The sequence below is a fragment of the Ixodes scapularis genome, unplaced genomic scaffold (assembly GCF_016920785.2).
Source record: "Ixodes scapularis isolate PalLabHiFi unplaced genomic scaffold, ASM1692078v2 PGA_scaffold8__174_contigs__length_109621045, whole genome shotgun sequence".
NCBI classification, from domain to species: domain Eukaryota; kingdom Metazoa; phylum Arthropoda; class Arachnida; order Ixodida; family Ixodidae; genus Ixodes; species Ixodes scapularis.
Window position 1 is genome coordinate 91986758 of NW_024609883.1, and position 14504 is coordinate 92001261.

The window sequence follows — 14504 nt, forward strand, 5'->3', positions numbered from 1 at the left end:
TATAAATTCGACTTTTCTTGTGTATGCTGTTCCACCCGCAGTCTCTTTTTTTTGTGCTTAGTATTTACTAGATTCCTTGTGCCATTACATTCAGTTAATAAATTCAGGTTTTTGATTTGCTTGCAGTGTCTTCAGAATGAACACCTCAATTTTGACAGTATGAGGCAGCACGCGATCTTCGGCTGGGCACTGCATTGCACGCGCTACAGAAAATAAGTAACGAAATACGATCTACGTTAGTTGCAAATAAAAGTGATGTGCTACCGCCCCTACGTCATATTGTCGCGCGCGCAGCTGGCCAAGTAGGCAGCGCGGCCGTGGCCTAACAGTTATCGCGCTCTCCTTCGAAGTTAGAACGTTCTACACGCCGAAACTTCTACGCTGATTGTTCCAGAAGCCCACGCGTGTACAAAAGGGGCTCCCCGTGGAAAGCCGGAGTCAGTCTCGCCCCAGCGTTCGATCCTGCTGTTACGCCGCCAATGACGCCCGCGACGCTCTGCTGTTATATTCTGCTTCATTTTGTTTTGGGCACAAGTTCGCCCCATTAAACGTTTAGTTCCTTCAGTTGTTATCGCCTTATCAATATTCATTCGTGACAATATCAAAATAAAAATAACACGTTACAGATAAAAATAAAAAGTAATGCAGGTTACTTTTGCACTAGTTGTCTTTGGGCATAATAATGCATCACCCCCTCAATGACACTTTCGCAGCCTTCAGTGCGAATTGAGCAGCGAAATTAGAAAATATATTACGCTGCCAGAGGTCCCTGAGTTACTGCGGTTTTCTTTATTCCTGGCACTGACGCACCAATAAAGTCACTGTTTCGAACTTACGTGCTCGTGTATCCCCTTATAAGGAACAATGGCCTTATCCAAAATTTTTTTTTATAAATTGTCAAGATATATTTGGACTTGAAGGCGGCATCTCTCATAATGTTTAGCAGGAAAGATATGTTTTATGATTTTTAGCATTTTGCTTCTTTTCGTTGAATTGGTGTGAGATGGCATGCATCAACGTCGCTTGACACGGCGGGTGGCGATTTTTCAAATATACACCATGCTTTCTGCTTTCTCCATTTTCGTTTAACCGTGGTTCTTCCAACTGCAACTTTGGGCTTTAAACGACCGTGTTCTCTTTCTCTCTCCATCTATATATATATACATATATGTCGTAAGTATATTTGCACATTTAACGACGACTCTGTTAAACCGGTTTTGATTTTGGGTGATTCGATGATGAATCACGTGTTTATTTTTTATTACGTGTAAAACCGACGAAATATATTTTTATCTACGCAACTCGAACTTGTACATCTCGGGGGCTCGCCATCAACGTTCCGAACGACATTTTTGTTGGTGAATGTCTTCGTACCGTTTACCCCTATTTCCCGTTTTTATACAAATATAAAAATATTTTTAAGTATGTTTATCTGTACTAGGTACATTCGTCAATGAGTATCTAGGAACTTAGCTCAGGCACTTTTTGCATGAGTAATTGAAACTGTATCTTAGGTATATTTGTGAAGTAACACTGACAACTCTGGTTAAGACATTACAACGCTCAAACGATGCTACAAAAAGACTAAGATTTCATGGTGAAGTTGCTATTAATTTTTCAACAAATATAAAACTCCGAATACCGCTGTGGCGAGACATACGATTGATTCTATCTTACAAGAACAGGTACATTAAAAGTAATCTTCCGCGAAATATATTTTCATGACATACTTGCACGCACGATTCTTGAAATTGTCATCTGCATATTGCCGTGCGGCGGGGCAAGCAAGCAACGCTCAGTCACGAAATTCTAAAGGATTCGTGTTTGTGTTTGCTCGGGGCGTGACTTTTATCATTTCGTCCTGTTTTCTTGCTTTTGACAGTGCCTGTTCGTTCTCACCCCGAGCGCAAGCACACAACGCTCAAAGGTTGTTTGCCAAATTTTCGAGATAGTCACGCACCCTAGATAAGGAGCTGCGCAGGACCTTGTCGAGTGAGTCTCGATCTCGCTTGCTATTACGCCGCGAAATCGCCGCCCGCTTTTCTGCTGCCTCCACGCTCGTTCTTTATTTTGTTTGGGAGAAGTTCGCCGATCCAAACTTTATTTTCAGTTCACTGTTCGGCCTCTTGTCACATTCATTCGTGACAATATACCCCGACTGTACTTCGTCTCACCCTACGATGGACTAAAGGCAAAAGCTACGGACCGCCAGATCAAATCACGAGCAACTTAGAAATTGTGCGATATTTCGCTTCGATGCACGCTTCGGTGCCCACGTCTCGGATCTTTGACGAGGGGACGGGTGGACAGTGGTTCGAATTGAAAAGCACTGAGTGACTCAACAATTTTACATCGCAAAGAAGCCACGACATATAGGCTCTTTGCAGCGTCGAAGCTATAGAAATGATGCGGCACTTTTGGATTTGAGCATTATTCGTCCACCCCTAATCAATGTTAAGCGTGTTATAGTACAGCGTGGAATGTGACTGGACCTGGCGGCCCGTGGCTTTGGCCTTTAGTCCATCATAGGATGAGACAAAGTATAGAGCGCCTCAAATCCCCTCGCACCAACAGTCTCTGTAGTTGGTGACAGGGTAAGATTTCAGGGGAAGCACCTCCTCCTCCTTTTCTGAAGCAGAGCGAATGCTTCAGAAAAGGTTGCCTACTCTCCAGTGCTCGCTCTGCTAAAGTGGAAGGGGGTGCCAGTAGCTTCACATCACCTCTTAACCTGCGAATGACTATAGTTTTTGTCATCTTAACATCTATTTCTCGAACTGGTAGTCACGGGACGAGAAGTCAAAAGAGTATACATGTGAGATCGGTCTTTTCCAAGGAATTAACTGCTGAATCGGAGTTAGAAACTAAGCTCGACGTGTTCGATCGAACACGTCGAGCTTAGTTTCTAACTGTAGAACGTGAGTTCGAGACTTTTTGTTGGCGATGATTCTGTTAATAGCTATTCCCTTGGCTTTCTTGCATTGGGATTTTGCAATGTTTACTATATACAATCTCCGAGAAAACTGTTTTCTAGGGGCGAAGCTCCTTAGGGGCTAGCCATGTCCGTATGTCCGTCCGCCGTCGGGTGCACATGCTCCTGCTCGTGAGCTCACGCGCTCACGTGCTCACGAGCGCGTGAGCACGTGCTCCCGTGCTCGTGTAGGGCAAAAAAAAACGCATCTTCACGTGGTGAATGATGTTGATTGGGGCGAAGCTCTGGGGTGCTATGTTGCGCTTTTTGGACTCCCAGGAGACTATAGGGAGAAGGAAGTGACGTCAACGATACAGCAAACGCAGATTGGATGTTGACAGAAGAAAACGAAATCAACACCCAAACTGCGTTTGCTGTGTCGTTGACGTCACTTCCTTCTCCCTTGCCTCCTGGGAGTCCAAAAAGCGCAACATAGCACCCCTGGTGGTGTTTGTCTGCGTAGACGCTGAGCCGCAGCATGCCGAGCCTGTCGTTCGTTTTCATCCATGTCAGAAAGAGAATGTGTGGTATGGAACGTGGTTATACACGCATTTGAGCATTTGATTGCAGCGTGACATGGATGAAAACGAACGAAAGGCTCGGCATGCTGCGGCTCAGCGTCTACGCAGACAAGCACCACCAGAGCTTCGCCCCAATCAACATCATTCACCACGTGGACTTGCGGTTGTGTTTTAATAACACCGATAAATGCTGTTTTTTTTTTTTTTTTTCTGCTTCGTTTTGATCGCGTTAAATTTCTCTGAGCATTCCTCAGTCACGACGAAGGTTGCGAAAATCTGCCGCCTCTGCCTTCACAAGGTATAATGAACGGTCGTGGATTGTGATCCTCTTCACTTCTGTCGTTAGAGCTTTGTGCGGAATGGTAATCCTCGACTTATAAATCTATGGCGCTATGAGTTTTAGTCAAATTTAGGCGGTGGTTGAACTACCACCTAAATATGAAGGGGGCTACCGGTGTCCCCATGACTACAATATGGTTTATGTTTCAAGTTACACGTACAGTGGGGAGCAAACGTTTGCGGGGCACGGCAGCGCGTGCCGAAATGCATCGCCGCGCCGTCCGACGGCGCGCAGCCGCATTAAAAAGCCGCGCTTTGCTCATGCGCGCCCTTCGCGCTGACAGGCATGTCTCTTTCGCTCGTTTCTGTCCGACCTACTCCTGATAACCGAAGTCGGCGTCAGGGGCGGAAGTTGTCGTTTCGCTGGCTGTCATGCCTCGCGTCCGCTTCAGCTGCCTCAGCCGCCGCGCTGGGTGACGGAGCGCCTGGTTACCACCCTTGAAATCGTCGCAGCCAGAGAGAACTCTGGCCACAGCAGAGGTATCACCGAGAGCCTTAGCTCGGCAGACGTCTACATCTTTGGTTCTATGAAAGCCCAGAAGATCATCGAAGCGAAATAGGTGACGGCGCTCCACGCGAGTTTCTGATTCCATAATGTCCATGATGCATTGCCACGTGCCTTGCTCCGGCTTTCTTATTGGTCCATCAGACCTGTGGGATACGGCGTCTGCCAGGTTAAGCCGAGATGAAGCGAAGCAAAGAAAGCATGCCGCCGGCGCCTGCGTTAACAGCGGCGCCGTCCCAACCGTCCCGCCCGCCGCCTGGAACTCGGACCACCTGCCAGCTAGCCCCGCGCGCCGACGCTTTCGTTTTCGCCCCCCACCCTCCCCCCACCGCTTTTCCCGGATTCTTTCGCGAAAAAGGTGCGCAGTGGAGACAAACGGTGTACAGTCTGCAGATGCCAATGACCTTTTTAAGATCATCGTTAATGTTACTCCGTAATACTGTTGAAAAGGAAAAAAAGTTGAACCAATATAATATATCGGTTACCGGTTAAGGCATTACAGTTGCGGTTGCGGTTAGCATCGAATGAAAGTAGGGAGTTTTAGGGAACCGTTTTTGCACATCCGATGCGGTACGATGTGCCCTCCGATACGAACTGCGCATGCGCTCCCGCAGAAGTCTCCCATACGCGCAGTTCGTATACCGCAGGACCTATGGTACCGTATCGGATGTGCAAAACGGTTCCCTAAAACTCTCTAATATCTCTTTCGTTCCATTTAGGGTTACCAAAAGATTTCGATGATGAACGGTTTTCGGTTAGGGTTACGGTTATGGTTTGGTTCCTGGCTTTCTGTGTATAGACGCTTTACACACGCGCTAGACTACAGCCGCCACTGATGACGTTCTCGTGTCTTACCGAGATACCGAGCCATTAAAAGAGGTGTTGACGAGCCTTCAAAAAGGCCTAGGGTGGGAAGAATGCGATAGAATCTAAATTGACAATAACCTGGTCTGGACTGATGAAGGGAAATATAAACGGAATAAGAGAAAAAAGAAACCTAAAGGTTGGTTATGGCGGCGCCCATGCAAAGCTGCTGCAGACCTTCTATTGCTCTGAGCCTGCCTATCTCTGTGCCACTAACAGTAAAACCCTATTACCTTGCATTAGAAATAAGGACATTAAAAATAAAATCTAAAAAAAAAGTTATGATGATTGATAACGATGCACACCAAACATTATCACCTAACCTTTTACCATGAATATTGGTATTACTCCGGTGAGTCGTAAGATACCAGCATATGTCTCTTATTGTAGAAGCACTAAGCAGCAGTGACCCCAGATTACGCTCCGCAAATGTGGCACTAAAAATGCCGAAGCACGTGCCGGTGTACTCACAGCTTTGTTGACTCGATCGGCTCCTACCAATTGATTGTAGACGCAATTAAAATACTATTTCCCCGAATATCTTTCAGTAAACTAAATGGAGGGGTGAAACAAATGGTCGACTGGTATAGCAACGTTCGCCTCTATAAGAGTTTTTGAGATAATGCGGTTGTTTAAATAAGTAACAGAGAGGGACGCCGATAAATCCTCATCAAACGCGGAAGTATTAAAAAAGAAAACAAAGACTAAACCGTAAGCATACGCCAGGGGCGAAGTTTCAAACATATGCCTTCTTGACATTTAAAAAAAAAAAATGTATATTTATGTTTTAAACGACATTAAAGGAGCTGTGCAACGATATTTCCTTAAAACGTTTTTTTTTTTTTTTTTTTTCACTTTACCCGAGCTTACTGGCACTGGGGTCATCCGAGTTTACTCGCACGCAATGCCATCGCACGCAACACCATCTTTGGGAAGTGAATGCTGTATATCCTTTTTTTTTTTTTTTTTTTCTTGTTGGCAACGCCGGGAGCTTTGACCTGAAAAACAAAATAGCTACTGTAAAGACACAATCTTGCTTTTGATGTAACAAGCGTCAGATTAACTTTCACACGTAAAACATAACTACGTGTCAGTACAAAGCTTTTGACGAGTTCATTAAGCATGTATATGGTGTCTATAATTTAGTGACCAAATTACAGGAGGACGCTTAAAGGGGTACTACAACGAAATTTCGGCGCTTATTTTATGGTCTATATGTGTTCAAAGGAGCAGAATCACGTCGGACACACCAATATCTTGTTAAAAAAGACACGAAAAGGAATCTTAAAACGAATTAAACGATTAGCAAAGAGCACCTGGTGGATGTCGCTAACGCCTCGTTTTTAATGCCCGTCTAGGAACCTTGACAGCTAGTGACGGAGGTTGTCTCGCCTCCGGCCACGACGAGAAAAGAGGGGCAGGAGGAACTCCCCTCTTCCCGAGAATGCCTTTTGTGTGTTGCAGAAGTCGCTATTGTCCCCCTACAAGATTACCGAAGATTATCCCGTCACTCAAAATTCGTACAAAAGCAGCCACTTCGGTGGCTGGAACGACTAGGCCATCCACTCGACGTCAGCCTCGCCGTAGCTTTGCTCGTCCTGAGACAACCTACGTCACGATTGCGTTGGATGTCACGTGGTCTCCGCTGGGCCTTCTCCGAGCGCTTGCCAGAGTGGGCCGTTTATAACGAAAAATACAGGCACCAGGCTCAAAATACAAACGTACGATTGTCATTTACGAATATTGTGGACCATATTCAACCTATTTTTGAACACGACGGGAATATTTCAAATTTCGTTGAAGTATCCCTTTAAGGTGCAACCCCACCGTGCATGACGTTTTGGTGCTTTTTTGATGGCTTATAACTTTCGTTCTATGTATCTTACAATTATAAAGGTAATGTCAAATTTAAGAGCTGTTTTTCAACGATCCTTTATTGCCTTAAAATTGCAATTACTCTTAGTTGTTAGTTAAATATTTATCTTTTAATAGACCACAGTCTCTAATGTTGAAAAAAATTATTTCTCGAGTTATAACGTCCCATTGTCCACGATATTTTACGTGAGAGTTTGGCTGGATGTAATAAACTAAAAAAGAAAGCAACGAACTGTACAGCTAATGTATATTTTAAAATAAAAAATAAAGTTTAAAATGGTATTATTTTTATGGCTCTATAAAAACGGAATCACGTCAACTAATCAAAATAACGAGACATTATATTATGAAGCCTCCTTCGATATTACATTTTCCAGAACTTTCATGTTGATATATTACACGTTAAGAATGTTATAAGACCTCAAACTTTTCCCATTCAGTTACGGCAGATTGTAGTTTCTTAATATAAAGTACAGATGGCGACACGTGTTCAAGAACAGCTTGATATGCATCTTCCGTCGTGTGCCGCTTGGAACGCCACGTGAAAGATAGAAAAGGCGCCAGATGTCAGCTTGTCAGATGCCTCGATGCCCGCAGTAAGCGAACCAGAGATGTCAGAACAACAAGCGCGAGGTTGCGGGTGCACCACAGCTACTTTTGCGAGCGTTCTACTGTGCGTCGGTACACATTCCCGACGCGATCCAAATGAAATGGGCGCCACGAAGTGCATTCTCCCATTTCAGATTCCGCCACGTATGCGAAAACATTTTAAAGTTTTTATCACTTGGAAAAATCATTTTCGCAATCAAACTATGCTTGTCGGAATGGTTTGACTATATTTTGTTTCAAAACCCACCTCTGTGGCCCATAAGTAGTAATGATATTAAAACAAAACACAAAACATTAAATCGTCTCAGTGTCTCTGAGCCAACGGGCTGGCCCATAAATCCATATTTGTCGGGTTTAAATATCGGCCGAGATGCCCGCAAACCGACGGGGGCCAATCTGAGATTTCGGTTGCACGTCAAAAGATCTCCAATTAGTCAAAATAAACCCGCAAATTTTTTATTTCTTTATTGGGGCGTGTTAAGTGATTTTGTTGGTTTGGCTCGTGAAACCCTAAGATCTGAATATTTGCTTTGCTTTACCTTAGTTCGGAGCTCAGCCAACGCTACGGGTGGATGAAGCCACTGAAGCAGTGCCAAGAGCGCGATGTCAAGCTGTTCAATCAAGCTGTTCGTTCTCTTTCTGTGCCTATGCGGTCGCGCTACACCAGAACCACTAAATAAGCTACGCTTCATACACATCTTGGTGCTTGAAATAATGGTTGTCAGTTATCTGAAGCTTTTGAAATCACAGGAAACGCTTTTCCGTCCTCCACAAATGTTTAAACAGTTCACGACAAAGCAAAGCAATATTACGCAAGCTTCCTGACACCGAAACTAATGCTGAGGAAGTCGTACTTTTGAATCATGACGATCGGCAGTTGCGTTTGATTTGTTGCTAACCACCAAGATGGCGGCGCCCACAATAATATCGGGGGAAAAAGTGCCGATACTCTAAGCGTAGCTCATTTGGTTTAGCTCACAGGCTAAACCAAGTGCGGCGGGGGATCGTTGGCCGAGTGTGTTGTGGCACCACAGATCAGAACACGTGGAGAAATGCTCGAGCGCGAGCTCCGTTGAAAGCACGGAGCTCACGCTGCAAAACCTGTAGGGACTAAATCCCCTCGGTGTGTTTTCGTTGGTCTTTCAAATAACCTCAAAGGTGCCAGTGCACGAGGCCCGTGTCTCAAGCGGCCCTTGGAGGCAAATGGCGGCGCAGCACTAAAATGACTGGCCCTTGAAAGCGAATGGCGGCGGAGCACCCGCTCGTGGCACGTGTCTTGCGCGTTTCTACAACAATGATTGGCGGTACTTGTAAAAAACGCCTTTTTCAAGGGGCTTTAGCAGGGACCCTGGGTTCAGTTGCCCATCTGCATCCTACCGTCGTGCGATCGCGTACCACCTATACTGGGTAATGCACATTAAAGACCCCTAGCTAACGGTTGTACTGCACTTTTTATAACCTTCAACGGGTAACAATGTCGCCCTACGAAACTGCTGCTCTCCAAAAAAAAACACTAACGACTAATTTTGAATGTGCCGTTACATTGCATTTTCAATGTGTGTTCGCTTGTTTGCGTTCTTTTTTTTTCTTTTTGTCTACATCTTTGATTATGCGGCTCTTACTTATGATGAAACAGACCATAGGTGTCGGACTACTCGAAAAATATTATAGACGCTTTCAGCGCGCGCCAGATTGAGCCGCCATAGCCGACCTTCTCTTGTCTTACCGAGATGCTGAGCCACTGAAGCGGACTTTGACAAGCCTCCACAACGGCCTTGGCTGGGGAGAAGGACACTGTAGCACCTAAAGTGGCAGTAACCTGTCCTGCTGTCGCAATGATGAAGTGAAGCGAACGGAATAAGAGGAAACAAAAACTGAAGGTCGGTTATGGCGGCGCTCATGCACAGCTGCCTGAAAGCGTCTATATAACTAAGAAAATGGCACGTGTACGCAACAGACAAAAAAAAAATAGTCGCACTTAATAAAAATAATTGGAACAATAGACTTGATTATAATTGTGTTTTCAAAGGTTTGAGCGTACCAAGAGCTATAAAAACGAACTCGATGCTTTGGATGGTGCGGTTGTTCACTGGAAAAATAGTTCAGGGCAGTATGCTCGCACTTGTATGTTCCGCTTCGCTCGCAAGATAAAACCAAATACTTTGCTGGTAATGTATTTAGTGAAACAAAGCTTACCTTCTGTATATGTGCAATGCCCTCAGATTTCGCGTGATCACACGCTTGTTTATCACTATTGTTTTCGTTTCCCACTGCGATTCAGTTCGTGCTCTTTTGTGTGCTTCATGAATTATTAGAGACCAAGGTAACCCAAGAGCATTCTATTTCGCGGATTGTAAAAAAAAAAAAAGAACTATGCAATTTGATACGTGTGCCCCAATCAATACAAAATATTCTAAGCTTCACATGTGACCACTTGCCTGAGCAAACATGTTTGTTTGTCAAGAACAATTACGATTGTATGAAGTCAAGTGGGAAAAACTCGTTCTAAGCACGCGACCGTTGGCATGCAGTGAATACTCGTAATCGGCGCGGAGATGATTGGTAGCTGTCCGCAGGTGGAGTTTTTCTGTCAACCCAACGCTAGAATGTTTCCTTCTTTCTGTTGTAAGCAATCAGGAGAGAACTTACACCAAATATGAGGGTAATAAAGTAAGAAGAGTGGTTGTTTGGGCGAGTTGGTTTGACATCTTATACAATCGTGTGCGCAACAAAGACGAGGACAAAAGCAGAGGAGGGGACACAACAAGGCGCAACTTTCAACTGAATTTTATTGAAAACGTGTTCCGGTATATATATAGTCTCAACCATCGTTACAATGACAAAAAAAAAAAAAAAGACAAAAGTATAGGAAGAAAAACACCATGACAGAGCATAACTGGGAAACAACACTATCTCGTTCTCAGGAAAAACAATTCCTTCTCCGATAATGCGATCGACGGCATAGCAACACACATGTCTCCTAAATAATCAATGTGCTCGGCTTCTATGATTTCGCGTGTTACCGCTGACTTGCATTTCCCAATTTTTACACATTCATCCAACAGTGGGGTACAACCGCATGTCCTGCAATGCAAGTCAAGAAAGCCACCGTTCTTTTTTTGCACGTTGTTATTGTGCTCGCGAAGCCGATCATTTAGGCAGCGCCCCGTCTGCCCGACGTAGTGGCTGCCACAGGACAACGGAATGCGGTAAACCACGCCATCTGTACAGTCGACAAACTTCGTTCTGTGCTTCTTTTCACAACCGTGTTTGGCACGCACGCCAGGTCGATGTGAAAGACCTTTATTACTCCCTCCCACATTCCGGCTTGCTGTTGTGTGTGGAGGAGTGCATCGACAAGTTTGGAGTAATAGCCTTTCAAAATGAGCTAGGGATATCAAGCAGCGGTTTTTTAGAATTACTTAGTTTCTATCTTCGAACAACTTTTATTCAGTGGGGAGGCAGGCCTTACTTGCAAAAACAGGGCATATGCATCGGCTCGTGTATCGCGCCTGTTCTAAGCGATATATATTTAGCACAACTTGACAGTACTCTTAACAGCCGGCTTCAGGGATCAAAGGTAAAAAAAGTTTTTAGGTACGTAGATGACTTTTTAGTTTTCATCGCATCCGACACAAACGCTTTTGAAGCAGAGGCTGTCAAAACCCTGACCACTTTTAAGGAATGTTTTGGCCCACTCGAGGTCACGCATGAGATACCTGTGGACAACACTATTCGCTTCCTTGACATCAGATTTTTATTTCTCAACGACCACATCTGTTGGTGCTATGAGCCACGTGCGAATAAGCCGTTACTTCCCTTTCATTCAGCCCACTCGAAGCTAGTCAAAAGGAGTATTGTTAACCTGTGTTTCACCAATGTACTAAAAAAGTCCTGTGAGCATTTGATCCCCCAGGGTTTTAATCAGCAAGTTTTGCGCTTGCTCGCAGCTGGATATCCAAAACACCTTCTTGTTGCGGTCGCGGAAGGCCTTCTAAGAAAGCGCTGTCTCGTAGAAAACAATGAGAGCCAGCCGGTAAGACAAAAAGGAAAAGTTGTTGTGATTCCGTATGTACACAGAGTGTCGCACAATCTAAAGAAAATAGCAATGCGATGCAATGTAAAGGTAGTGTTTTCTGCGCCCAATAAGCTCATGGAACTGTGCAAACTATCAAAGCCTGGCGTGCGTGCCAAACACGGTTGTGAAAAGAAGCACAGAACGAAGTTTGTCGACTGTACAGATGGCGTGGTTTACCGCATTCCGTTGTCCTGTGGCAGCCACTACGTCGGGCAGACGGGGCGCTGCCTAAATGATCGGCTTCGCGAGCACAATAACAACGTGCAAAAAAAGAACGGTGGCTTTCTTGACTTGCATTGCAGGACATGCGGTTGTACCCCACTGTTGGATGAATGTGTAAAAATTGGGAAATGCAAGTCAGCGGTAACACGCGAAATCATAGAAGCCGAGCACATTGATTATTTAGGAGACATGTGTGTTGCTATGCCGTCGATCGCATTATCGGAGAAGGAATTGTTTTTCCTGAGAACGAGATAGTGTTGTTTCCCAGTTATGCTCTGTCATGGTGTTTTTCTTCCTATACTTTTGTCTTTTTTTTTTTTTTTTTTTTTTTTTTTTTTGTCATTGTAACGATGGTTGAGACTATATATATACCGGAACACGTTTTCAATAAAATTCAGTTGAAAGTTGCGCCTTGTTGTGTCCCCTCCTCTGCTTTTGTCCTCGTCTTTGTTGCGCACACGATTGTATAAGGAGTAATAAAGTACTATGAGCATTCAAACATAATGGCCTGAGCAGTATATGTGTAAAAGCTTTAGCCTTTGATGGACCTTAACTACCCATACGCTCAACGCTAGTGTAAATTTAGCGCTGCCCCAGTCTTAATCAGCGTACCATGTGCGTGCTTACACTAGATGATATACAACGTCAAACTCTACCCGTTTGCATCTTTTTCATATTTGCACGCCACTACTTGCGCGCTTAAATCACCAAATTAAGAATGCTACAGGATGTCACAAAAAAATTAAAGTTTTTTTTTTTTTTTTGCAAAAATAAACTACGCGCATCGTTTAACGCCAATTTTCCGCTAAAAGGTAGCGCTAGGTCACAACCAGATGCCACAGTTTCATCCAGAACGGACACCTTATTCAAAGGTTATAAGTAATTTTCTGAAAATTTCAATGGGAAAATGAAGCCCATTTTTGCCCTTTTTCGGTTTCCGGTGCCCATAGAGCCCCATGTATTCGAAAACTCCGTCGGCCGCCATTTTCCCATTGAACTTTTCAGAAAATCACTTATAACTTTTGGATAAGGTAGAGGATCGGGCTGAACTTTGACATCTGGTTGTGACCTCTAGCGCTGCCTTTGGGGGGAAAATTAGCGTTCGGCGATGCCTAGTTTATTCTTGCGGTAAAAAAGACCCTGTGTTTTTTTTGTTTTTTTTTTATTTGGGACGTCCTGTAGATTGCTTAAACTGTGTAAAAGCTAACCACAAACCAAGAATCGTTGAATGGCCAGTCATCGCATTTATCACTGAAGTCGTATTAAAATTAATTGTTATCATTTATTGCTGTGAGTTAATTTTTAACCTCGGCATTTTTTTATTATTATGACTACCGCACCAGCCCTACTTTGGGTTTACCAAACTCAACATCTAAACCTGAGTGCCATATTTTTTGTTTTCCAGTCTTGTGGTTTCGGTGAAAATAAACACCCACCTACCTAAATGAGACACCTGACCGCCCAAAAAATAGTTTTTATTTTTTTTTAGGTAGTTATTTCCTCCCTCAAGCTAGAATTTTGGAATCCCAAGTCTAACCCGTCATCTTGTTTTCCTGGAAATCCACAAAGAGCCAATCACATGCATGACAAAAGGGCCAGCACGTCATGTTGCTGCCCGCAGAGCCGAGAAAGCAACGCTTGGTCACAAACTTCTAGAAGATTCGCGTTCATTCTTGCACCAGACGTAACTTTCGCCCTGTTTTCTTGTCTTCGAAAGTGCCAGTTCATCCTCGCCCCGAGCGCGCGGGACTCGAACCTTCTTTGCCGAACTTTCGAGATGGTGACGCACTGTAGATAAGCAGCTGCCAGCGAACTTGTCGAGTTACTCTCGCTCTCGCTCTCTGTTACGCTGCCGAATCGCCGCCTGCTTTTCTGCTGCCTCGACGCTCTTTGCTTACTTTTTTCTTTGTTTGGCACAAGTTCGCCGATTAAACCTTTATTTTTTGGTTCACTATTCGTCCTCTCGTCACTTTCATTCGTGTCAATATAAATCTGATCACATTGAAATATGTGTAATTGGCCTCTGAAATCTCCGATAACGGCGCACATTCAATTTTATATTTTTCAACGCGTCGTTGGTTTGGTTATGCATATGTCTCGCCATTTGGCTCAGGACGATTTTCACGTTTTGTTCGGACCACATTTGCTGGAGACACGAGCTCGGAGCGTGGCAACTGGCCCCCTTGCACGAGAGCTGGCGCAGCCGTGTGCGTTCCAAAGAAAGCTCGTGCAGAGAAAAACAAGCAAGGGACCAGGGATGTCAAATTCAGGATATAGAAAAATACGCCACTGTATCGAAGCGCCATCACATACGATTTCTCAGATTGATGTACAGGCCTGGAAGGCGATCCCACCGCCATCTGTTGGTTCAGAATCACACTAGCCAAGGGTGGGGTTGCACCTTAAGCTTCACCTTTAAGAGTAGAACGCGGTAGTTAAACTTATAAACTCTCGCTCGTTCCGAAGCCGTGCAAGCGTGTCTGCGTGGTCAGGTACGCGCTGCGGAATGAAAATTGCTGAAAT